The following is a 27643-nucleotide window of genomic DNA, read 5'->3' as shown; positions in this document are numbered from 1 at the left end:
ATAATGAAACTGTCTAAACTCAAATACAAAGAGACAGTTTCAAAGCAAAACAAACAAAAACAAACCTCATACAAGCTACCAGCAGATATCACCATGAAGCTATCAGCAAATTTCTCAGCAGAAACCTTGGAGGCGGGATCCCTGGGTGGTGCAGCGGTTTGGCGCCTGCCTTTGGCCCAGGGCGCAATCCTGGAGACCCGGGATCGAATCCCACGTCGGGCTCCCGGTGCATGGAGCCTGCTTCTCCCTCTGCCTGTGTCTCTGCCTCTCTCTTTCTCTCTCTGTGTGACTATCATGAATAAATAAATTAAAAAAAAACAAAAACAAAAACAAAAAAACCTTGCAGGCCAGAAGGGAATGGGATGATATATTCAAGCTGCTAAAAGGAAAAGGGAAAAAAAAAGTGCCAATAATATTTTATCTGTCAAAGTTGTCCTTCAGAAATGAAGACATGATAAAGACTTCTCCAAGCAAACAAAATCTGAAGGGAGTTCAGTATCATTAGGTCTACCTACCATACAAGAAATGATGAAAAAACATCTTCCAGCTGAAATGAAAGAACGCTAATTAGTAACACAAAAGCATGAGAATATACAAAACACTGATTAAGGTAGTATACTAGGCAAATTCAGAATGTTCTAGGACTGTAATATGGTGGTGTGTTAACTACTTTAATATAATGGATAAAGTGTTGAACATATTAACAATAAGTTTAGGTACTATAATTTGTTAATGGGTGCACACACATACACACAAAAGAGGCAAATTGTAACATCCAAAACATGAAAGGTATGCAGGGGAGTAAGATGGTAGAGTTTTAATATATGATCAAAATTATCAGTGTAAAATAGAGTATTATATCTATAAAATGTTTTATGTAAGCCTCAGAAAAATCACGGAGCAAAAACTTACAGTAGATACACAAAGATAAAGAGAAGGGAAACAAAACATAATTACTATAGAAAATAACTCACAAATGAAGACGGTAACTCAGGAAGAAAATAAAAACTGTAAAATAAAACACAATTAAAGATATCATTAATAACTTCTTAATTATTGGGGTGCCTGGTCGAACCAGTCAGTTAAGTGGCCGGCTCTGGATTTCAGCTGAGGTTATGATCCCAGGGGTCCTGGGATTGAGCCCTCAGATCAGGCTCTACGTTCAGCCAGGAGTCTGCTTGAGGATTCTCTCTCTCTTCTGCTGCCCCTCCCCTGTTCATTCTTTCTCTGTCTGCCTCATTCTCTGTCTTTCAAATAAATAAATAAATAAATCTTTAAGAAAAATAAGTCCTTATCAGTAATTACTTTAAATTTAAATGGATTAAATTCTCCAACCAAAAGACATAGAGTGCTTAAATCATTAAAAAAAAAAAAAAAAAAAAAAAAAAAAAACAACAACAACAACAAAAAAACACGTATTTGCTACCTACCTTGGGCCCGGTTTAGCTTTAAGGACACACAGAGGTTCAAAATGAAGGGATAGAAATCGATATCCATATAAATGGAAATCAAAAGAAAGCAGGATAGTTATACGTATATCAGACAAAATAGACTTTAAACCAAAAACTGTAACAAGAGACAAACAAGGTCGCTATCTAATAATGAAGTGGTCAATTCATCAAAGAGATATAACATTTGTAAATATTTATGCACTCAACATTGGGGCACCTAAATATTAACAATATTAATAGAACTGAATATAACAATATTAATAGAACTGAAGAAAAAGATAAACAACAAAATAGTAGGGATTTGAATACCTCACCTTGTACAATGAATATATCATCCAGACAGAAAATCAATAAGGGAATATTGGACTTGAATTATACTTTGGACTAAATTGACCTAACAGACTAACACAAACATTCCATCCAATAGCAGTAGAACACACATTCTTCTCAAGTGCACATGGACTGGTCTGCCAGATAAATCATCTGGTAGTTTTGGCAAATATCAGAAGACTGAAATTATACCAACTACCATTTTCAACCATTATTTGAACTCAATAATGGAGGAAACCTGGAAAATTCAGAAATATGTGACAATAAACAACATATTCCTGAGAAACTAATGGAGCAATGAAAGAAATCATATGGGAAAAAAAAATCTTGAGAAAAGGGAAAATGAAAACAACATATCAAAGCTTATAGGATTTAGCAAAAGCAGTTCCAAGAAGGAATTTTACAAAAGCCTACATTAAGAAAAAAAGAAATCTCAAATAAACAACCTAAAATTACACATTAAGAAACTAAAAAAAGAAGAAACTAAATCCAACATTACAGAAAAAAATAACAAAGGTCAGAGTAGAAAAAACTGAAAGCAAGACCAGTAAACATTAGGAAAAATTCAAACTAATAGCTGTTTTTGTTTTGAAAATATAACAAAGCTGATGAACTGTTAGCTATACTTAATAAGGAAAAAAAAAGGGGACTCAAATATAGTAAATCAAAAATAAGAGTCATTACAACTGACACTACAGAAGTACAAATAAATCATTTTATGCCAATAAGGAAGACTGTATGAAATGGATAAATTCCTAGAAACATGCAACCTACTAACACTTACTCATGAAGAAATAGAAAAACAAAACAGTACAAAAATAAGTAAGAAATTAATCAGTAATAAAAACAATTCTCAATAGAAACAACAAAAATCTCAGGAGCAGATAAATTTATTGATGAATTCAACCAGATGTTTAAAGATAAATAAATAAATAAATAAATAAATAAATAAATAAATAAATAAATAAATAAATAAAATTTAAAAATAAAGAAGAATTAATGCCAGTACTTCTTAATCTTTTCCAAAATAATTGAGTATCAAGGAACATTCCCAAACTCATTTTTGAGGTACATATTACCCTGATACCAAAGCCACATAAGGAGACTGTGAGAAAACTACAGGCCAATATCTTTGATAAATATAGATGCAAAAATTCTCAAAACAAACAAAAAACAACACTAGGAGCCAAACTCAACAGCACATTAAAAGGATCATACACTATGATCAAATGGGTTATAGTCCTGTGACTTAAGGATGTTTCAAGATATGAAAATCAATAAATGTGATAAACATTTATAGAATGAAAAACAAAAATAATATTATCTCAGTAAGTGAAGAAAGATTGTTTGATGAATACAACATCCTTTCATGGCAAAAATGCTCAACAAATTTTGATATGGAGGGAATATATCTCAACATAATGAAGGCCATATATGACAAGTCCACAGCTATCATCTAGTCAATGATGAAAGTTTGCAAACTTTCCCTAAAGTCAGAAAAAAAACACAAGATTGCTCACTCTCATCACTCCTAATCAACATAGTACTAGAAGAGCTGCCCAAAACAATTAAGAAAAAGAAATAAAAGCCATCCAAATCAGAACTGAAGAAGTAAAATTCTCATTCATTGTAAATGATATAATCTTATACATAGAAAATGTTAAACTTCCATCAAAAACTTAGAACTGAAAAATAAATTCAACAAAGTACAACATGTAAAATTGACATACAGAAATTAATATACAGAAATCCGTTTCTATACCCTAACAATGTATTATAAGAAAAATATATAAAGAAACCATCTCCTTTACAATAGCATCAAAAACACTTTTTTTAGTTAGGGATGAATTTAACCAAAAATATGAAGATCTATCCATTGAAAACTATAATACTTTGATGAAAGAATTTGAAGAAGACAAAAATAAATTGAACTATATTTCATGTTCATGGGTTGGAAGAATTGAGATAGTTGAAGTGTGCATCCTATTCAAAGCTGTCTATAGATTCAGTGCAATCCCTATCAAAATTCCAATAGCAATTTTAACAGAAATAGAAAAAGCAGCCCACAATTCCTATAGAATCAGAAAAGACTAGGAAGAGCCAATGCAATCTTTAGAAAGAAGAACAAAATTGGAGACACCACATCTCCTGATTTCAAACTATACTACAGATTATAGTATTTTAACAGTTTGCTATTGACATAAAAAAACATAGAACAATGAATGAAACAGTATTGAGAGCTCAGAAATAAATCCATGCTTATGAAGCTAGATAATACTTGGCAGAAGAGTCAAGAAAACTCAAAGAGGAAAAGATAGTCTCCCCAATACGTTGTGTGAGGAAAACTTGATAATCACAAAAATGAAAAATACAAATAAAAAATAAAATACAAAACTGGACCCTCCCATCCTATACTATGTACAAAAATTAAATCAAATTGGATTTAAAGGGTAAATACAAGGCCTGAAATTATTATAAAACTCCTAGAATAAAGAAGGAAACATTTCCTTGAACTGGTTTTGGCAATGATTTTTTGGATATGGAATTAAAAGTATAAGCAACAGAAGCAAAAACCAACAAGTGAGCCTAGCTCAAATTTAAAATCTTCTGCACAGCAAAAGAAATAATAGGCCATGAGAAAGGCAGCCTACAGAATAGGAAAAAAATGTTTGCAGATCCACTTTCTTTCTTTTTTTTTTTTTTTGATGAAACTAATATCCAAATATGTAAGGAATTCATACAACTCAGTAACAAAATAATGATAACAGTATGATTGAAATATGGGCAGAGGACCAGAATAGACATCTTTCCAAAGAGGACATATAAATAGCCAACAGGTACATGAAAATATAGTCGGCACTATTAATTGAGAAAAATGAAAACCAAACCAGAATGATATTTTACCTCAAAGTTGTTAGAATGTCTCATTAAAAAGACAAGAAATGACAAGTGTTGAGCAGAATGTGGAAAAAAGGAAATTCTTATGCACTGTTGCTGTAAATGTAAACTGTTACAGTTATTATGGAAAACACTATGAAATTTCCTCAGAAATTAAACATAAAAGTACCATATGATCCAGCAATTCCATTTCTGGTTATATATCTGAAAGAAATTAAATCACTATTTTAAAGAGATATCTGAATTCCCATGTTTGTTGAAGCGTTCTTCACAATTGCCAAGATATGGAAAACCCTAAGTGTCCAGCAATGGAATGAATGGATAAAGAAAATGAGGTATACGTATATGTTGAAATATTATTCAGCCATTAAAAAGAAAGAATTTCTGCCATTTCTGACAACATGGATTCTCTTTGAGGGCTTTATGCTAAGTGAATTAAGGAAGGCATAAATAAACAGGTAGTGTATGATCTCACTTATGTGTGGAATCTACAAAAGCCAAAATTACAGAAACAGCATGAATTGGTAGTACCCTCTGCATGGGGGTGGGGAAAATTGCTCAAAACCTAAAAGCCTCCAGTTATAAGATAAGTATATTCTATATACCTAGTATATAGCATGCTGACTACAGTTAACATTATTATATACTTGATAGTTGCTAGGTGCATAGATCTTAAATGTTTTTACTACACCAAAAAGAAGACAAAGTGCTAATTATGTGAAATGATAGAGGTGTTAATTAACTCCACTGTGGTCATTTCTCATATATATCATAAATCATATTGTACACCTTAAACTCACACAATGCTTATTTTTTTTATTTTTAAATGATTTTATGTATTTATTCATGAGAGACACAAAGAGAGACAGAGACACAAGCAGAGGGGGAAACAGACTCCCTGTGAGGAGCCCGATGCAGGACTCAATCCCAGGACCCCAGGGTCAAAACCGGAGCCAAAGGCAGACACTCAACCACTGAGCTACCCAGGCTTCCCAAGTGCATGTAAATTTTATAACATAGATTAAATGGACCAGTTTACTGAAAGGGGTAAACTACCCAAACTCCCGCAGAGAGACAAAGATCATCTGATTAGGCTTATATCTATTTAAGAAGAGGAATCAATAATTATTAACTTAAAAAAAAATAAAGCACCAGGCCCAGATGGTTTCACTGGTTAATTCTCCACAGTTAGAAAGGATTTATATCAATTTTCCTTTTTTAATATCAGTTTTTCATTTCTCTTCCTGAAAACAGAATCAAAGGGGATACATTCTTACTCATTCTGTAAAATAAGCATTACTCTCATACCAAAACAGAAAAAGACACTGCAACAAAGCATAGACCATGAATATGTACTTAAAAATCCTCAACAAGATATTACAAAATTAAATCCAACAATGTATACAATAATTATATACCGTGACCACCAGACATTTGTTTCACATCATATGTGAGTCTAGATCAATACTTGAAAATCAATTAATGGCTTCCATCATGTCAACAGGCTAAAGCAGGAAAGTCATATGATCATATCAATAGATGCAGAAAAGCATTTGACAAAATCCAAACCCTTTCATAATAAAAATTCTCAGTAAAAGAGAGGAACTTCCTCAACTTGGTATAATGAACATCTACATAATACCCATAGCTAATATACTTTGTACTAAGAAAATGGACATTTCTCTCCTAAGATCAGAGAAATGTCAAGAATATTCTGTCTCACTACTGGTTTCAATATCATATTACAAATTACAGGTACAAAGAATCAAGAAAAGTTAATAAAATATATATAGATTGAGAATGAAAAAAATAAAACTATATTTGTTTGCAGATGACATAATCGTCATATATATAGAAAATCCCAAAGAATTAAGAGAAATACCACCCCCCCAAAAAAAAGTTCTGGAACAAGTAAATGAATATAGCAAGATCCCAGGTTAATATACAAAAGTCAATTACTTTCTTAAATACCATCAATAAACAATCTTAATTTGAAATGAACAAAACATGATTTACAAGACCATCAAAACATAGAAGTTGCCCTTCAATGAGATAAAGCCTAAATAAACTGTATATCCATACAAAGGAATATTATTCAGTGATAAAAAGGAATGAGCTTTCCGACCATAAGAAGACATCATGGATGCTTAAATGCATTTTGCTAAATGATAGAAGCAGTATGAAAAGGCTACACATGAGGATAATTTGAGCATAATCATCATCATCATCATCATCATCATCATTATATTGGATTAACCTCAACTAAAAATTTATTTATGAATCCAAACTTTTATAAATTAAGAATTGAATAAATAAGTCAATGCAAGAAAAGGGACAACTGTCCCATACATATGAATTTCCAATAATTAAGGTATATATTCTGACCTCCTGGAGGCGGACTATAATCCCTCCATCCATAGATTTCAGATGCTTACAGTAGCTTACTTCTAAATGGGACAGAATGGAACAGTTGGGGGAAACAGAGCAACTTTAAAGAAATTTGACTTACACCACTTTAGTCAGATGATCAAGTATGATTTCTAAGATGTCATGTGCCCTTGATATGATGTGATGAAGATGGCAACATATTCACATTTGAAGAATTTAGGGAAAGATTTTATAGGAAAGTAAAGGTGGGGCTGTTCCATAGGACTGATGAGACATAACAAACTCTAAGGATTTGTTGTCTATAGGTTCATGTTTGATGAAATTATTCTAGACTATTTCTATTTATCTTTAAAACCATAATAGGTAAAAATTTTATTCTAATCCACAGGCATCCATCTTCAGGGAAGTAAACTGCTGTAGTATGTCTTATATATAATTTTATAATCATTACATAGGGATACAGTTGACATATCCACATTTTAGGCAATTACAGTATTATTTTTAAACTTATATAATGAGACTCCCATGACTGTGTTGGTTGGTCAGTAACACCATATGAATAACGCATTAAATATTCTTGCCTCCTGATTTGTTTATTTTCAGGAATTCCATCAGGTGATCTCTATAAGCATTTAATTAATAAAAGCTAGATTTGATTTAGATACTGTCATTTATACTAATATGACTTGTTTAAGTAGTACTTAGTTATTGAAGATAATAAAAATATTCTGTGTTGTAAGAGATGCAAGGACTTAACATGTATGGGACTCACATGGGTGGTTTTCATCACAAAGCATCATTTCCTTTACTCATGTTGGGAGAAAAATTTTATCCTATCCCTTAAAGTTCTTCTAGCTATTCTAAAAATTAAATTGGCATGAGGCAGATTAACGGGGGGAGGGGGGAAAGAAAGTTTAATTGTGTGCTTACAGAGACCCGATAATAAAATCAAAACCCAAAGAAATAATGAAGGCAGGCAACTTTTATACTTTTTAGTCAAAGAAACAATAGATCTGTGAGGAATTTATGGGACAAAGAAAACATATGTTTAGGAACTGTAATTATTAAGGAATTCTAAACTAAATTTGGGCTAGGGTAGTAAATTAGTAAAAGTAACAGATTTGTTTTTTTACAACCTTTTCAGCTCTGAATTCCCTATCTTTGGTGATAAGGGTGTCTCTTTACCTTCTGGTACAGGGAGTTTCATTTCCTGATTTCTGTAGACAAAGGGGGTCAAAGTGCAGTTCTTGCATTGGCTGTTCCTTAAGTAACATTATTTTAAAATAATCACTACGTCGTATTGGCACATTTGGCGGCAGCCTGACCTTGGCCCCCACATTCACATTGTTCATCTGCTTGCAACATATTTATTATGCTATTTAAGCCTCATAAATAACATCCACCCATCAAGGTTTTGTTCAATTTAATTTTTTTCACATGAAAAATATCCCTACTACCATAGGCCATAGGGTTAAGTAATTTTGTTTAATTTTCACTCACATGGTCTTGGTTACTTATTTGAAATTCAAGCTATTTTACTATATACTATAATTTGTATATATATATAGAGAGAGTTATAATATATATATATATATGTAGTAGATAAAGTTCATGACAAACCATATCATCAGTCAGCTTTCAAAACACAGTTTAGTATTCTACATAGAAAGCAGAGTTTCAAAAAGCATTTTTTTAATGTTCTGATTATTTGCAGTGAATATAGGGCTGCATGTATAGCATGTTATCAGAAATGGGGGAAAATAATCACAACATTAATAGGATAAAGATGTCCTAAATTTGAATTAATATTTTACATTAACATATTTAATTTTAAATCAATTCATATCATATTTTCTATAGGAGGAAGATGCTTACGGTTTTAATTGAATCCTTCAAATTAAAAAAAAAAGGGGGGGAGCATTATTTAGAAACACTTATCCAGAATTATTCAAAGAGAATCACTGCATCATTCAAAAACTATTTTGACCATGCTTGGATTCACTCACCAGATAAGAATTCATCATCCACCTACCTAAAGGAGGACACTATTAAGCAATGTGGGAGATATAAAAATCACCCTTTCCTCCATTAGCTTATAAACCAATATGATGAAGTGAGATGAGACCATATGGATGAGAGCTAACCTAGGTGACACATACACAGGTCTTAGATTTGAGTGAGAAATTTATTACTCTGATAAAGCCTACTAAAATCATGCAACCTCATGATTTTTTCCCCTAAAAAATCCTACGTAACAAAGAAAATAATTTGGTTTGATTATGTGAACAATTACATTTTCTAAACAAAAGGCTACGTAAATGGGCAGAACTCAATTTTAGAGTTGATTTTAGAATTCTGAAACACTCCACAGGATTTTAAAGGAATGCACCACAGAGATTAGAGAGGAGGAGCAAAAGGTCTTTTATTCTTGGCTGCCGGTGGAATACCAGGTCAGCAAAGAATATCATTCAAATAGTCAGAGGTCACCTTATCAAAATTTAATGAAACAAAATGCAAGCCTATCCATTTTAGAGCTTTCTTTAACTCTGAAAGTCCTGGGTCGCTTTTCTAAATTCACCAGAACTCACACCTCCTATTCCAAGCAGTCCTCAACTGGAACATCTTTGATCTACGCCTGTTGTACCCAATTAAGTTTCCTGTTTATAAGTAATAATTTTAAAGTGAAGGACTCTAGGCCAAGGCAGTCATAATATGTTGGTAATTTAATAAACTATGTGGATTAGGTGGTCTGATGTCCCATGATTACGTGTGGAGGAACAATTTCTAAAATGCGGAATTGTGCCCAAAATAATAATAAAATCTATGAAAGCATCAATTATAAAAACTAAACAGTGCATGTGTATCTGTGTATGAGGTACTGTCCTGAACATTATATATTTTGTTTTTCTGATAATTAATTTGACTCTGTGAAATATATAATAATAATAATAATAATTATTATTATTATTATTATTATTATCATTATTAAATTACTTGTTCAAAGCCACAGAGCTGGATAATTGGAGATCTGAATTTTAATGTAGTTCAGTTACAGTGATGATGAAGTGGTATATAATCAATTTTTCACTCCTCAAGTACTTAAAAATATTTCTCAATATTTTCTTTTTAAAGTTTAAAGTTTTGCTTTCTATATTTAAGTTTTAATATACCTAAATCAATTTTAAGCTGTGGCCTAAGGTAACAATCCAATTTATTTTTTTTCCATGAAGATAACCAGTTGTTCTAGGATCATTGTTAAATAAGCAATTATTTTGCCCCATGTGCTATGCCATGACTCATGTTTTCATATGATTGTGAATCTGTTCCTATGATGTCTATTTTCCTTGAGTTGTCTTTGCTATTTTAAAAATACATCATTAATATATCTACAAGTGAATTTGTTTTTATTTTCACTGATAGTTCCTTTGCCTCTGTGTTTGGGTTCATGTCTTGTAAAAAATGTTCAGTTTTTTTTTTTAACATTTTAAATACTTTTTGCCTTCATTTCACTCTAGAATTTCTTTCTGGGCCTTACTTAGCTATATAGTGATCCTCATTTTATTGTCTTTATCTCTTATTTATCTTCATAGTTTCTCTCTTCCTTTCTCTTTACACTAATTTCTGGGTAATTTTTTTTCCGGATACACCATTGAATTCAGGATTTCCACTGGTCTGTGTTGAACTTGTCATTTAATTTATTCACCAGTTTTAAATTAAAAGTAGCACATTTTAATATACAATATTATTTCTTTTCCTATGTTTGTGGTCCCTTTTCAGAGTCCCCTGCTGCCTACTCATTATTTTTAGCTCCTTTATTTATTTTTATTTCTTTAATTGGTGTCTTCATTTTCATTTTATAGCTGTAAGTAATCTTATATTTAAGGTTATGCTTTCAGACTCCAAATTATTTGTTATTTCTGACTTTTATTCATTGTGTGTTAGTAATTTTTAATTGCTTGATTTTTTTTTTTCTGTAGCAATCCTGTTTGCCTAGTGTCTTTCAAAAGTCATACCTTAACTCAGCAATTTCAAATCCTGTTGTGCACATCTGTGATGGGCTGTCATCAGTCCAAGCATCAGCCTTGGTGCTTGTGCCACCCTTTCTCACCTAGTGCTCATGGTTCTCTCACTTACTGAGTATAGTCCCTTATTTTCAGTTGGGCTTGTTTTTCGGTCTTGGGGACTGTATTAGTTTCTCGTGGCTGCCATCACAAATTACCATAAACGGAAGAGCTTAAAACAGTAAAAATTCATTCTATCATAGAAGTCCAACATCACGGTGTCAGCAGGGCTGCAGAGTCTCAGAAGACCCTCAGACAAAATTCCTTTGTGTCTCTTCCACTTTCTAGAGGCTGTCTTCATTCTTTGTGATGTCATCTGTCCAGCATGAGCCTCTATCTTCACATGCCTTTCTCTTCCTCTACAATTTCCCTCTTGTCTCTTCTGATGACACTTATAATTGGATTTATGCCCCCTCCCCCCCAGTAATTCAGAATGATCTCATCTCAAGATCTCCCTAACTTAATTATATCTGCAATGACCCTTTTTTCTAAATATGGTCACATGCCCAGTTTTTGAGAGTTAGCATGTGGACATTTTGGAGGGGCCATCATTCAATCCAATACAGAGACTTCCCCTTGTTTTCTGTGAAATATTTTCTATCCTAGATCTGGTTTTATATTTTTAAGATTGCCCTTCAGAGTATCTTGATTATGTAAAGCACTTTTCCTATATTACTGTTGAGAATATAGGTTTTGGAGTCTATATAATTTCATAGTCCTAATTCTGATTTTGGATAAGACTATAGATACAGAGGTAGAAAAAAAGAGATGGATAGGTAGAGAAATAAAGATCTTTCCTATATATGTCACATCATTCATTCAATAAACATTTACCATTTATGAAGTGCTTACCTCATACTGTCCTACCAGCTGAAAATGTAATAGTGAACATAAAAGTCAAAGCTCCTGCTTTAGATGACCTTCCATGCTGGTGAGGTTTAAATGGTATTGTTGTTGTTGTTTTGTTGTTGTTGTTGTTGTTGTCGATTAACACTGAGTACTAAGTGCTTCACCAGGTTGCAAGCCTCCAGTAATCATGTCAGTTAAGCACTGTTACTACCTAGTGGGTCAATATAAAAAAAAAAGAGGTCATCAATACGCTTAAACATGATACTGTTCATAATGTAATGTCTTCTTTTTAACATCTTCAGATCGATAGTCAAGAGATTTATTATTTAACACAATTTTATTCTTAATTTTTTTAAGGATTGCATTTATTTGAGGGAGAGAGAGCACTCCTGTGAACAGGAGAGGGGTCACAGGGGAGGAGCAGAGACAAGAGACTCTGCCCTGAGCATGGATCTCCACGTAGGGCTCAATCCCAAGACCCTGAGATCATGACCTGAGATGAAATCAAGAGGCAGATGCTCAATTGACTGACCCACTCAGTTGCCCGTATAGCCAAGGGATTTAAATTCTAACCTTAATTCTGCCACAAGCAAACTAGGCACTTTTGATCATATCTTTTACCTTTACTGGGCTATGATACCACTTGTCTGAAAGAGGAGATAAAGAGTAGATGAAGAGTGAAGCCCTTCCAGGGTTGAAATTTTAGGACAGTTTACAAAGTAGACACTCAAGGGGATATGGCATTTGCAGATTAGATTAAGTCCACATACCAGAGTGGATTTCTGCTCCACTCCTGGGCATACACATATGTTTATGTTTAAACCTGTCACTTGTCTGATGTGCTTTCTCAGCTTATAGCTGCTGAATGTTAAGATTTTTGAATCTAAAAAAAAAAAAAAAAAAGAAACAGTCTCAGGCCTGAACAGAGGCGTGGATTATACACAGACTTCCATTACAATAAGCTTAGTGGGACACCAAGATATCATCAAAGATACTTAGTGAAATATAAATGAAATATATAGAGAGCCATTTTTCCAATGTACTTTTGGGTTTACAACCTTCAGGAAGAAAAAAAAAAAAAAGCAAGGAGTCAAAAGTGAGAAGGCAAAGTTGCACAAGGGTCAGTCTTACTCTATTCCTCTATAAACCTGTGATTTCCACCCTCAGACACCCCAGTTGTCCTGTCAGGTCTGTGACACCCAGGAATGACAGCTTCAAGTGGTAAAGCCTTTTAATTTAATTCGTTTAATTTAGCTCACTTAACAATCCTCCATCCTAAACTACTTCATACATTAGAATATTGTTTATAAATATGCCACACTGTTGTCATTTTGACACTGCAGGGTGACAACTTACTGGCAGCTAACATACCACCCAGTATCTTACAAGTTAAATGTGCTCACTGTACTTGATCACTTGGCCCCATAAAGCTATCAAACAAAAACCAAGCCTGGGACTGGAATCATGCGACAGGACCTCATTATACTCTCTTGTCTTAGTTTGAGCTGCATAACAAAGGCCAAAGACTGAATGACTTAAACAACAAACATTTGCATCTCACAGTTCTGGAGTTGGGAAGTCTGAAATCGGGGTGTCAGTGTGGTTAGGCTCTGGTAAGTGTCCTATTCTTGGTGTCTTCACATGATGGAGAGAGAGAGAGAGAAAGGAAGCATGCTCATCCCTATCTCTTCTTATAAGGGCACTGATCCCATCATGAGGGTGCCATCCTCGTGACCTCAGGACTTCTCCAAAGCCTCATTGCCGATGCTATCACATTGAGGATTAGGAATTCAAGTATGAGTTCTAGGGGGACACAGCCTTCAGCCCATGGCAGTGATCACCTGGATAACCTAGAACTACGGTCAAAGTAACTTATTTTCGATTTTCTTTTAAACAGATATACCAATTTTCAAATTATTATATAGGATTGTAGTTTGATAACCACTGATAGAAATACATGTAAATATAATTCCTATCCTAGGTCAATCAATACAATTTAAAAAATGAAATATTTTGTGATGAATATTCATCATTGCATTTTTTTGGTAATCACTGGGGCTCTCCGTTGATGACCATTTATCCCTCTGTCTGGCATGTGGGAGACTGAACCTCTTGTGTTTGATGAGCCCATGGCATGGATGTGGTGAGTCTCATGTTAAACATGATGTTTTGTGTGTAGGTCAAAACCCTCCAATGCTTTCTGTTATTTCTCCGTTGGCCTCCTGGGGCCTGCTTTGCACTATTCATTTATCCAATATTAACTGAGTGCCAACTACTCATTCAATCATTTAATCAAATTACATACACACGCACACACACCCATTCCTTCTAGGACTGTACTAACATTATGCCGTAAAATCTCTGCTCTCAGGCAGCCCAGGTGGCTCAGCGGTTTAACACCTGCCTTTGGCCCAGGGCCTGATCCCGGGATCGAGTCCCACATCGGGCTCCCTGCAGGGAGTCTGCTTCTCCCTCTGCCTGTGTCTCTGCCTCTCTCTCTTTCTTTCTCTCTCTGTGTCTCTCATGAATAAATAAATAAAATATTTAAAAAATATCTCTGCTCTCTGTCCTTAAGGAGTTATATTCTAGATATATCAACAAGCATTTGGACAAAGATCATGATGAATTACAAAAGATGTAACGACAGAAAACAGTATGGTAACCTTGTTTGTTAACACTGTGCTGTATGACTAAAATTTGCTAGGACATTAGAACTTAAGTGTTAAAATTTTACAAAGAGATAGATATGTGAGGTATCAATAGTAGGAATTTTTTCATAATGTCTATGTATATCAAAACGTCATATTTAGACTTTAAATATATTGCTATTTTATTTGTCAATTATACCTCAAGAAAGCTTAATAAAAGACAGTGTCAAGAGTTTATAGGTTCAGGGCACCTGGGTGGCTCAGGCGGCTGAGCATCTGCCTTCAGCTCAAGTCATGATCTTTGGGATCGAGTCCCACATCAGACTCCCTGCTCAGAGGGGACTCTGCTTCTCCTTCTGCCCTTCTCCCTACTCATGCTCTCTCTCTCTCTCTCTCATACTCTCACTTTCTCTCAAATAAATAAATAAAATCTTCAAAAAAGAGTTTATAGGTTTATATTAGAAGAGAAAAATTTTAAATTAGGACATTTCATCAACATTTAATGAGGGAAATGTAGACATTCCTTAAATACAATCTAATATAGTTTCAAAATGCTTTTTGCTATTAATAAAATCCATTTTCTCTATTAAAAGCATTCTGTGAATTATAATCATAGTGTGGCTACCAATTTAATGTTCATCCTATATTATCTACATTTTATATTTCCTATCTGACTCTGTTAACTATTTTCTAACTTGAGATCGCCTGTTTTTTCTAACAAAGATATCTCTGTTTTGTACCTAAAGGCAGAATGAAAAGAGAATTTTTCTCTTTAAATTCATCTCTAAAATAAATACTTAGTATTATTAAGGAACATTTTAAGCCTGATAGCTATGGCTGGGGTTTTCAGTACTATGTTAAATAAAAGTAGTGAAAGTGAGCACCTCTGTCTTGTTGTCTTGTGTTGTTTGATCTTAAGGGAAAAGGTTTTATCTTTTCTAAGTTAAATATGATGTAAGCTGTGTGCTCCTCTTATATGACTTTATTATGTTGAAGTATGTTCTTTTATACTCCATTTGTTGAGATTTTTTTTTTAATCATGAAAGCATGTTGATTTCTGTCAAATGCTTTTTCTGCAGAGGTGATCATATGATTTTTGTCCTTAATTTTTTTAATGTGATCTAATCACATTTATTGACTTGTGTATGTTGGGCCATCCTTGTGTCCAGGGCATTCCCACCTGACCATGGTGTTTGATCCTTTACCATTGATTTGATTTGCATGTGTTTTGTTGAGGATTTCTGAATCTATGTTCATTAGGGATATTGTCATGTAATTTTCTTTGTGTATGTGTGTTCTTGTATAGTTTTGGCATCAGGGTAATACAAGGCCTCATATAATTAATTAATTTGAGAGTATTGTCTCCTATTATACTTTTTAAGAGTTTCAGAAGGATTAGTATTGATTTGTCTTTAAATGTTGGCAAAATTCACCAGTAAAGACCTCTTTCCCTGAACTTTTCATTGGGGGCAGGGGGTGATTACTGATCAATCTCCTTAATTATAATTACTCTGGTTTTTTGTTTTTGTATGGTTCTAGGAATTTTTTAATGATTTAAAAAAAAAAAACTAATTCCAGAATAGTTAACATACAAGATTATATTAGCTTAAAGTGTATGATACAGTTTTCAATAATTTTATACATTGCTCAGTGCTCATCATGATGAGTGTGTTTTCAATCCCCATCACCTATTTCATCCATTCCTCTACCCACCTCCCCTCTGGTAACTGTTCATTTGTTCTCTATGGTTGTCTGTGTCGGTTTGTCTCTCTATATTTCTTTTTCTGTTCATTTGTTTTGTTGTCTTAAATTCCACATATGTGTTAAATCATATGTATCTGTCTTCTTTTGACTTTTTTTTTCACCTGAAATAATACTCTCTAGCCACATCCATGTTGTCACAAAGGACAAGAATTCACTCTTTTTATGGCTGAATAATATTCCGCTGTATACCCATACCACAGCTTCTGTGTCTAATTCATCTATTAGTGGACACTTAGACTTCTAACATAATTTGGCTATTGTCAATAATGCTGCCCTAGATATAGGGATGTGTATATCCTTTTGAATTAGTGTTTTTCTCTTTTTTGGGTAAATACCCAGCAGTGAAATTACTGAATGATAGGATAGCTCTATTTTTAGCTTTTTGAGGATCCTCCATACTCTTTTCCACAATGCCTGCACCAGTTTGCATTCCTACCAACAGTGCAAGATTTCTTTTCTTTCCAACACCCATTGTTTCTTGTGGTTTTGATCTTAGCCACTTGACAGGTGTGAGGGGGTAGCTCCTTGTATTTTTTATTTGCATTTCCCTGATGATGGGTGATGTTGCATGTGTCTTCATGTGTCTGTTGGCCATCTGTATGTCATCTTTGGAAAAATGTCTATTCATGTCTTCTGCCCATTTTTAAATTGGATTATTCATTTGTTTTGTTGTTGAGTTTTAACACTTCTTTATATATTTTGAATGCCTTTTCTGAATATGTCATTTGCAAATATCTTCTGCCATTCAGTTGGTTGTCTTTTAGTTTTATTAGTTATTTCCTTTTCTGTGCAGAAGATTTTTATTTTGATGTAGTCCCAAAAGTTTATTTTTGCTTTATTTTTCCCCTTGCCTCAGGAGACATCTAGAAAAATATTGCTACAGTCAATATCAAAGAAATTATTGCTCACATTCTTTCCTAGTATGTTTATGGCTTCAGGTCTCACATTTACATCTTTAATCCATTTTGAGTTTATTTGTGTTTATGTTGTAAGAAAGCAGTCCCATTTCATTCTTTTGCACATTGCTATCAAGTTTTCCTAACACCATTTGTTGAAGAGACTGTGTTTTTCTCATTGCATATTCTTTTGTTGAAGATTAATTGACCATAAAATTGTGGATTTATTTCTGGGCTCTCTATCCAGTTACATTGATCTGTGTGTCTGTGTTTATGCCAGTACCAAAGCTGTTTTGTTTACTACAGCTTTGTAGCATAACGTGAAGTAAGTAATTTTGATGTCTTCAGCTTTGCTCTCCTTCTTTAAGATTTCTTTGGATATTGGGGTTCTTTTCTGGTTCTACACACATTTTAGGATTATTTGTTCTAGTTCTATGAAAAACCCTTTTGGTATTTTGATAGGAATTGCATCACATGGGTAGATCGTTTTGGGTTATGTTGACATTTTAACAATATTTGTTCTTCCAATCCATGAGCATGAAATATTTTCCCATTTCTTTGTGTCATCTTCAATTTATTTTATTATTTTTTATGGTTTTCAGAGTGCAGATATTTCATCTCCGTGGTTAAGTTTATTTCTAGGAATCTTATTATTATTGGTGTAATTATAAATGGGATTGTGTTCTTAAAAGTGTATAGAAATACAATGGATTTCTGTACATTGATTTTGTAGCCTGTGGCTTCACTGAATTCATTTATCAGTTTTAGTAGTTTTTTGGTGGAGTCCTTAAGGTTTTCTCTTTCTAGAAATTTATCCACTTATTTTTAGTTATCTAATTTGTTGGCATATGGCATTTCATGATATTTTCTTATGATCCTTGCTATTTGTTGTCAGTTGTAATATCTCCTCTTTCATTTCTGATTTTCTATGAGTCTTCTCTCTTTTTATTTTGGCTTGTCTACCTGGTGCATTTCAATTTTATCTTTTAAAAAATGTATCTTAGTTTTACTGGTCTCTTCTATTTCTTTTAGTTTCATTTCATTTATTCCTCTGTGTTTTTCCCTTCCTTCCAATAACTTTCAGTTAGGCTAGTTTTTTCTCCCTTTTCTAGTTCCTTGAGGTATAAAGTTAGGTTGTTTATTTAAGATCTTTCATTTTTCTTAATGTAGGTATTTATTGCTATAAACTTCCATCTTCAAACTGCTTATGGCATCCTGTAAATTTGGGTTTATTGTATTTCTATTTTCATTTGTCTCAAGCATTTTTTATTTCCACTTTATTTTAATTTTTTGACTTACTAGTTGTTCAGATGCATGTTATTTAACTTTTGCATGTATGTGGATTTTTTAATATTCTTCTAGTAATTGATTTCTAGTATCAAATCATTGTGGTTAGAAAGGTAATTGGCATGACATCAGTCTTCTTAAAATTATTAAGACTTGTTTGTGGCCTAACATATGACCTATCCTGGAAATTTTTCAAAGGTACTAAAGAAGAATATGTATTTTGCTGCTGTTGGATGGAATGTCCTATTTATGTCTTTTAGGTCCATTTGGTCTAAAGTACAATTCAATTCCAGTGTTTCCTTTGTGATGTTCTCTCTAGATTATCTATCCATTTTTGAAAGTGAGGTATTGAAGTCCCTTAGTAGTATTGTATTACCGTCCATTTTCCCTTTCAGATCTATTAATATTTACTTTATCTATTGAGGTTCTCTGATGCTGTGTGTATAAATATTTATAAGTGCTCAATCCTCTGGATGGATTGGCCCCTTTATCATCACATAGTGATGTCTCCTGTTACAGTTTTAGACTGGCATGCTAGTGTGCACTCCAAACCCCTTGTTCTGTGGGAAGAAGCTGGAGTCAGGGTTTCCCTCTGATTGTATGGTGCTATGCTGGGGGTGCAGTTTGTGATAAGATTGTGTCTTAGCCTTTCCTGCTTGTTTGGATGTTGAGTGAGTGAGTGAGTTGTTTGTTTGTTTGTTTGTTTATTTGTAGAAGTCACTCAGCTAGTTTCTAGATTTCTCACAAAGTGAGTTGCTCTGTGTGTAGCTGTATACATAAGCATATGCTAAAGTATAATATAATCTAATATATAATCTTTCAATCTATTTTTAGGTATATTTGTTAGAGAATTTCAAAGAAAATAGTACACAGAATAAAGATAACTTCCAAGAAGATTTTAGTATAATTTTAAAAATTAACATATCGGTCATTCTTGAGATTTATGTCATTATGTAATGACATAAATAGAGCTAAGGTATGATGCTAAGTGAAATAAATTAGTCAGAGAAAGACAAATGTCATACAAATGTCATATGATTTTACAGTATATGAAGAATTTAAGAAACAAAACAAATGACCAAAGGGGAAAAAAGAGAAAGAGAGAGAAACCAAGAAACAGACTCTTACCTATAGAAAACAAAGTGATGGCTACCAGAGAGGGAGTGGGGGATGGGTTAAATAGGTGATGGGGATTAAGGAGTGCTCGTGTCATAATGAACACCAGCTGATTAAAATAAAAACTTAAAAATATACATCAATATTATTTCTAATAGTATACTATAAAACATTTTATGCAGTAGTGCTTTCTATGTACAGAATTTTAAAAGATAAATATTAGCTATCTAAAAAGAAAACATGAAGGATACAATGCATCTCTCCTAGTTTTAGAAGGCAGTCTAAACTGTGCTTACCTGAATAACAAGAGATCCATTTATTAAGAGTTCCTTAAAAATTTTAGATGGATGAAACTGAAAACTAACATAAATGAAAAAGACTTAGCATAGTGACTGTGGGATTATGTTTTCAACTCTCTGTATTTAGACTTTGCCAGTAGAATGTCAAATATGCCAAGTTCCCCAAACACTGATAACCAAATAACAGGTCATTTATATATTTTGCTTTATAAACATATTTAAGATGTATTTATTTATTTATTCATGAGAGACACAGAGAGAGGCAGAGACACAGGCAGAGGGAGAAGCAGGCTCCCTACAGGCAGCCCAATGCACAACTCAATCTCTGGACCCCGGGATCATGCCCTGAGCCAAAAGCAGATGCTCAACTGCTGAGCCACCCAGGTGTCCCTGCTTTATTAACTTTTTAAGGACAGTTATCATATAAGGCATTTTAAATTTAACTTGTCCTTTCTTCATTGCATAGTAAACCAATCATTGCCTTTACTTTTTTTAATCATCTAAATTTGACTAATTTAGTTAAAATGTTGAAGTTTGAACCTTATACATATTTTTTTAAAGTCATATCCTTTATAGAAGAGAGCATTTCAACCAAAGGAATTAGGAAGAGAATAAAAGGTGAGAATTGGGAAGAGAATATAAAAGGTGGTTTATAACCAGTTTCTCCCTCTTGGGAATGCCTGAAGCTGGCAGGTGTGAAGGAAACCGGACTTCCTTATTTGTTGATAGAAAAAATCCCAGGCCGACTCATAATGCATGTATAGTTGGGGTTTGCCAGTCGCTCCAAAACCAAAATGTGCTCACCTTGATAAAGTAGAGTCAGTAGCCTGAGTTGATGGTTGTCAGGCAGTGAGATCAAACAGGATGGCACTGGCTTTGACTTCTTATCTCTATCCATCCCTAGTAACTACTAAAGCTTGACTCTGAGTAAAATAATGGTTTAGAGTTATGGCAATGCTTTATAGAGAGATGGAATATCCCAGGATGTTAATAATGAGGGGATAGGAAAGTCTGGATGAGCTACTGCTATTACAAACAATCCCCAAATCTTAAGACAGTAAATGTTTATTTTGCGCATGTATTGGAAGCACAGGAGTCATTCAGAAGCTCATGGCCCTCATGTCCTATGTCCCCACTTTCCTTTATTGTCATTCAGTATTCCTTATTTAGCTGGCAGATGGAAGAGGGAAAGCATGAAAGATTCTCAAAGAGACTTTAGGAGCCAAGACTGTAAGGGATATACACAAAATCTTTCCACATTCCACAAGTAAAACCTATGCGTATAACTCATCGACATGATCTCACATATGCTCAATAGAGGCTGACTCTATTCCGGGAAGAGTGAGAATGGAATATGATAGCAGTTTGTTCCAAATCACAATTAGCAAAGGGAATTAACTAATAAATACATTTCATGTGATATTTTCTTTAATTCTTAAAGGGAGTTTTGCAAAGAGTAGCACAGCAGAACCGAGAACTTGCAGGTAGATGTGAACAGCTATGCCTAGCTGATTGTCGACCCAGGGAGAGAAACAAGTCAATGGAAGGACAGCCTTTTGAAAATACAGTAATAGAGCAATTGCACATCCATAGGCAAGATGGAAACCTTTACCTAAACCCTATACTTTATGCAGCTATTAACTCAAAATGGATCTCAGACTTAAAATTCTAATACTTTTAGGAAAAGAGAAAAGATAAAAGCTTCAGCATCTAGGGCCAGTCAGAGAATCATTAGACTTGACACTAAAAGAACAAACCATAAAGGGGAAAAAAATGCATGAAGTAGACATCAGCGTAATTTGAAACTTTTGCTCTATGAAAGACCCCTTTAGGATGTTGAGAAGGCAAGCCTGCCGACTGGGAGAAAATATTTGCAAACCACACCAGTATGCAGAATATATACATAACTCTCAACACTCAGCAGGAAGAATTAACTAACAAAATAAAATTAGAAAATGGGCAAAAGAGCCATTTCAACAGAGGACATAGAAACTGTAAATAAGCACATAAAATGATCTTCAATATGCTTAGTCACTAAGGTGATGGAGATTCAAACTTCAGTGTGGTATCACTGCCCACACATCAGAATGGCTAAAAATAAAATAAACAAATAAATAAATAATGACAACATCCTAAGGCTGGTAAAGGTGTGGGGAAAGTGAATCAGGCATACACTCCCGAGGGGGATGTAACATGGGGCAGCTACGCTGGAAACGGGCTTGGCGGATTCTTCAAAAGCTGAGTATGCAGCCACCGCATGATCCAGCAATTGCACTCTTGGGAATTTATCCCAGAGAAATGAACACTTCTGTTCATACCAAAAAAAAAAAAAAAATCATTTGTGAATGTTTACAGCAAATTTATATTTAATAAGCCGACGTGGAAACAACCCACCTGTCCTTCTATAGGTAAATGTTAAACACACTGGTACAGACATACCACGAAACCATACCTAGCAACAGAAATGGATGAAATACCCACACACAACAACAACTTAGAAGAGTCTCCAGGGAAAACACCACCACAGGGAGGTTGTATAATGTATAAACTCACCTACGTCATGACCTGGAAATGATAAAATGCAGAAATAGCAGATGGGTGTTGGGGTGGGGGTGAGGGCAGAGAAGAGAGTGTGGCTTTAGAAGGCCCCCAGGCAGTGGGGATTCTGGAGCTGCTGGAAGTGTCTGCACCTGAGGGCCTCCGCTCAGTATCCTGATGGTGGTGTGGTGCTGTAGCCTTACCTGCTGGTGTCACTGGGTGCAGGGTCAATGGGATCTCTTTTTATTATTTATAGCAATTTCCCCTGAACCTATGATTATTTCAAGTATAAAGTTTGATTTAATGAAAGTTTACCTCGCCTTACTAGAAAAACTTTTGGCACGTACTAACAATATTTTTATTAAATAAGCATATATTTTAACAGCACACATGTTTAGAGTCAATATTTAATTAAGATTAGTTGCCATTCATATTTTTACATTGATATATATAGAATATTTTTATATTAATATAATATTTTATGATATCTTCAGTTTAAAATTAAAAGATGTCAAGTTTTCATCTTTAGAATTCTAATTCTGGAGTGTTAGTAAATGTACTTTTCATCTGAATGTGATGCACAATTTTACCTTTTTACTAAAATTGTATGTTACTTAAAATCTAAGAAATATTAAACTGTACATTTAATATTTGAATAATACTGATTAAAACAGACATATATGTGCTTATTCTTTAAATCCCAGTGGCAAGGTTTTTTTTTTTTTCTGATATTCACTTAAAAATATGGGGAATTTATGCCACATTTGTCTTCCTCTTCCAAATAAGTAGCTTCTTTACAAATATAAGAATATTGGCACAAGAAACATTAGTTTCTTAGTGTTCTAATATTATGGAGTATTTGCTCCACTAATTATATAATTTTATAAAGTGGAATCCTAAAAGCCCAAAACCTTTTGAAGTGATTTGGTAAGTTAATCTACATTCACTGGACAACAGATTTATGGATTCATATCTATTTTGCACATAGAAATGAGGCATGCTCTCTCGAGGAATTCTACAAATAATTATATTTTTGTCATTCTGACATGGTCATATTTGCCATTATCAGGTAAAATTCAAACAGAGAAAATTCCTTTTCAAATCATAATTTTTCACTCAAATCATAAAATTTTGCATTCCTGAACATCTTCAGCTGCTCGTTCTCTGAATAAAGTACTTATGAATTTTATGATTGAACTGGATTTGTATTTGTTATTTCTTCAAGGAATTAATGACCTGCATTTAGTTTCTTCTTATCCTTTTACTAAAATTGCTTCTGGTTTATTGCTCTTACTTATACCAGGTTTTTCTCTGAAATCAGGGCAGGGAAATGAATCTCTGCCCATTTTAGGGAAAGTGCCCATTTACACTGTTATTTACAGTGTACATGAAGCATATTCGTAAGTGGAAGAAAATGGAGGCAGTGAGTCCTCAGATTGAAAAAAAAATGTTGTAGTAAAGATTGCCTGTAGTTAAATAAATAAGATTTGTTTTAAGGGAAACTCAAATCCTGGTCTCAAAAATGGTTTTTGACTATGCAGTATGTCCAGTGACACAGAGGCTTCCCATGTTCTATTGGGGGGAAGCAGCCTGCAGAGCCTGCGCGGGCCCCAGGAGAGCGTGTTCTCCATTGCCTGATGCAAATAGGTCCAAGAGGGAGAATGGAAGTGGAAGGCCTCTCCCCACAGCAGACCCCTAGTCCTCTGCAGATGGGAATCAGGCATAACCAGAGAATGCGCTTCACACCTTTCTGCATCTTCCCTGTGCTCCTGTAGGAATGTTGTGGACCAGTAACATCTGTGGGCCTCACAACGTTCCCCTTTCCGGGAGGCGGTATTTATTGTGGTGACATTGTTCCTGTTCTATTGCTGCGGGTTGTGTGAGTACAAGGGAGATTCCTTTGGGATTCAGGTTCTCTCTGTCAAGAGCAACGATGGTGGAATATCAGGTGAGAAAAATGTGTGTCATTCAGAGACCCTCGACTTTGACCTTGACGCTGTGCCATGATAGGATTTAGATTCTAAACCCGGGGAACAGGGTGAGCGTATCTCATGTGAAGAAAGTGAACTGAACCAGATGTCGTGCTTAGCAGCACACAGACTGCTTTTGTTACTTTCGCTTGTGGAAAAAAAAAGAAAAATCAATTTATCTTCCTTCTGGGTCTGTGATAGAATCGCACTCCTCACCCTTCTTTGAAGTTAAGTGAGGTGTAATGTCATGTGTCAGCCAATGAAATGTGAACAGAAGTGACTGAGTCCTTTCTGGGCAGAAACCTTAAAAGGCGGTGCACAAGTCACGTTTGTAGGTGCGTGCGTTCGAGGAGATGGGTCCCCAGCAGCAGGAGCTGTGATGACAGTGATGAAGAGAAGTGTCCCCTCTGACTGCGGCAGCCACGCAGTACGATTGAAGGGCAGGAAGACCTCACCTGTCCTGATGAATTAACTCGAGTCACATGTAAATTGCACTCAGAGGAGACGTAATGCAGTCAGTATTGATGTAGATGGAAATAGAGTTCTATCAAGTGCTAGGGAGACTGAGAGATTTTTTTATGTTAGGAGCTGGCCCATGCGACTGTGGAGCTTGCAAGTCCAGGTTCTGCAAGGCAGGCCAGCAGGCCGGACACACGGCACGGAGGCGACGCTACGATTCAGACCTGAAAGCTATCTGCAGACAGAAAGTCGTCTTCACTGAACCTCACTCTTTCCTTTGGGACCCTCACCTGGTTGGCTGAGGCCCACGCACATTAAGGAGGATAGCGTGTCCGTTCCAAGTCTACTGAGTCTAATGTTAATCATCTCTAATAAAATACCTGCACAGTGGGGCACCTGGGTGGCTCAGTCAGTTAAGCATGTGACTCTTGACTTAGGCTCAGGTCATGATCTCAGGGTCATGAGATCGAGCCCCACGTTGGGCTCTGTGCTGAACATGGAGCCTGCTTAGGATTCATCTCTCCCTCTCCCTCTGCCTCTGCTCCACCCCAGCTCCTACTCACGCTCTCTCTCAACACAAACAAACAAAAACCCAACAACAACAAAACACCTTCACAGCACAACAAATAAAAACCCAAAACAACAAAACACTTTCACGGCAATATCTTGACTGGTGTTTGAACAAATATCTGGGAATTATAGCCTAGTCCCATTGACACAAAAATTAATCATCACAGAAGCTTGTGGAACTTATCTATTAAAGATGCAGTATTTTCTTCCCATTCTTGCGTTTTACCAAATATGTGAGGTAGAGAGGTGGTCTCTCTGGGAGGTAAGCGTTTCTATGTAGAAGGAACAGATTTTTGCAGATATGCTTCCTATCAGCCACAGTGTGGGAGGGCCTGAGAGAGAAGCTTGAGGAGATCCCTTCTCTATCTCCTCAGGCAGGCATCCCATCCCGTCAGACTAACTATGATGAAGCATCTAGTGTCAAAATATATGGTTTCACATTCTTCCAGTGTTAAGATTGAATACCACGGATCTGACTATCCACTCAAACTGCAATCTTTCCATTAGTGTATGTCTGTTGGAAGACAGCCTTGGTCTCAGGGCTCCTATTAGGTACAGACCTTCACAAGCACCTCTTCCTAACGTCAAAACACTACTCCCAAAGGAGGAAGGAGCAAAACAAATGAGTAAACTGTGTTGTTTGTAAATGGATATTCTCTTCTAGTCTAGAAAAATCACAGAAGGCATGATTCTTTCTCTCTCTGCCTTTTTTGTTTGATACAAGGTCATTCTCACTGGAATCTGTTTATAAAGTTGAGATCCGCTTTCTATACTATTATTATTATGGGGAATATGCATAAACCCTCAGAAGAGTTACCAGTTGGACTTTTTGGCTGGAGTTTTCTTGGTTATAAATCCTGAATTTTCTATTCTGTTTTTTTATTTAAAAAATAACTCCTAGGAAAACTGATCCCACTGGTGAAATATAAATGAATATAATTATAACTATAATTAATGTAATCATTAATAAATGCCTATAACCTTTGAAATCCAAATGATAGACGTATGTAATGAAAACATAATATAGTATTACTGTTATGCTGGGTTGCCATTATTCCTTAACCTAGAAGTGTTGATTTTATGATTTTGTGATAATAGCTCAAGCTATTTACCCATAATTTTTATGCTATCCTTCAATACTAATCTAATGTTACAGAACTGTTCATGGTGAAAACAGCAATTTTTCACCATACCTCAGGTCATTCTGCTCCAACTTTCTTTCTTCACTGTATCGTTTCCTTGTTTTATGTGAACAATGTCATCTTGAATATTTGTGAGGATACTTACTGCTTTGTTTTCCTTCTGTTTTATTAGCTCTCTCATCTTGCTAAGTATTGAGTTGTTCTACTTATCTTGTGCTTTTCTGCCTTTGCTCTTTGCAACGTTGGGTTTTCTCACTTGACTGCACATCTTGATTGCACCACTGGTAGTTTCTCTAGACACAGGTGTAGGTTCACATAATCTCCATAGACTGTGAAGTCACTTGTATACCTTGAAGATTTATATGATGATGTCTGTTACAAGAACATAGTAACAAGTGTGAGGCTTTGACAAAAGTTGAGACAGAATAAGTCAGTAGGAGAGGAAGAGTAGTGTGCAAGAGCTCAGGTCGGAGCCTGGCTTGAGCCCTGAAGCTGCTGTTCACTTGGGGTGGGAACAGGCAGTGTTCTTAACTTCTCTGTGTCTCTCTTCCTAAACGAGGAAAATATATGCTAAATATTTAGTCCATTTGGGCTTCTGTAACTGAATACCAAAGTATTATAAACAACACAGACTTCTTTTTCAGTCCTGGAGGCTGGGAGTCCAGGATCCAGATGCCGGCACATCTGGTGTCTGGTGAGAGGACACTTCCTGGTTCATAAACACCTGTGTTCTCTCTGTGGAAGACAGGACATGGGGATTCTCTGAGGTTCCTTTTATAAGGGCATTAATCTCATTCATGGGGTCTCCACCCTCATGACCTCCCAGAGGTCTCACCTCCTAACACCATCACATTGGGGGTTAAGGTTTTGGCATATGAATTTTTGGGGGATACCCACATTCAGCCTGTAACACTAACATTTCTTTCCTTCATTTTTGTCAGACTCAGCACTGAGTCTTTTCATTAGTTCTTCTGTAA

General features: G+C 35.0%; 1 long non-coding RNA gene across 1 annotated transcript in view; it reads right to left on the bottom strand.

The window, feature by feature from the left end:
• Positions 1-27027, bottom strand: part of LOC140605429 (uncharacterized) — a 100556-nt gene extending 73529 nt beyond the window's left edge. The window contains exons 1-2 of the long non-coding RNA XR_012008090.1: positions 26812-27027; positions 11981-12188 (exon numbers count right to left, since the gene is read on the bottom strand). This is a non-coding gene — a long non-coding RNA (uncharacterized lncRNA). The remainder of the gene's footprint in view (positions 1-11980; positions 12189-26811) is intronic.
• Positions 27028-27643: the final 616 nt, after the last annotated feature.

Source organism: Canis lupus, chromosome 15 (assembly GCF_048164855.1).
Source record: "Canis lupus baileyi chromosome 15, mCanLup2.hap1, whole genome shotgun sequence".
Classification (NCBI taxonomy): Eukaryota; Metazoa; Chordata; class Mammalia; order Carnivora; family Canidae; genus Canis; species Canis lupus.
The sequence above is the reverse complement of the archived record's forward strand: the minus strand, read 5'-3'. Positions and strand labels throughout refer to the sequence as shown.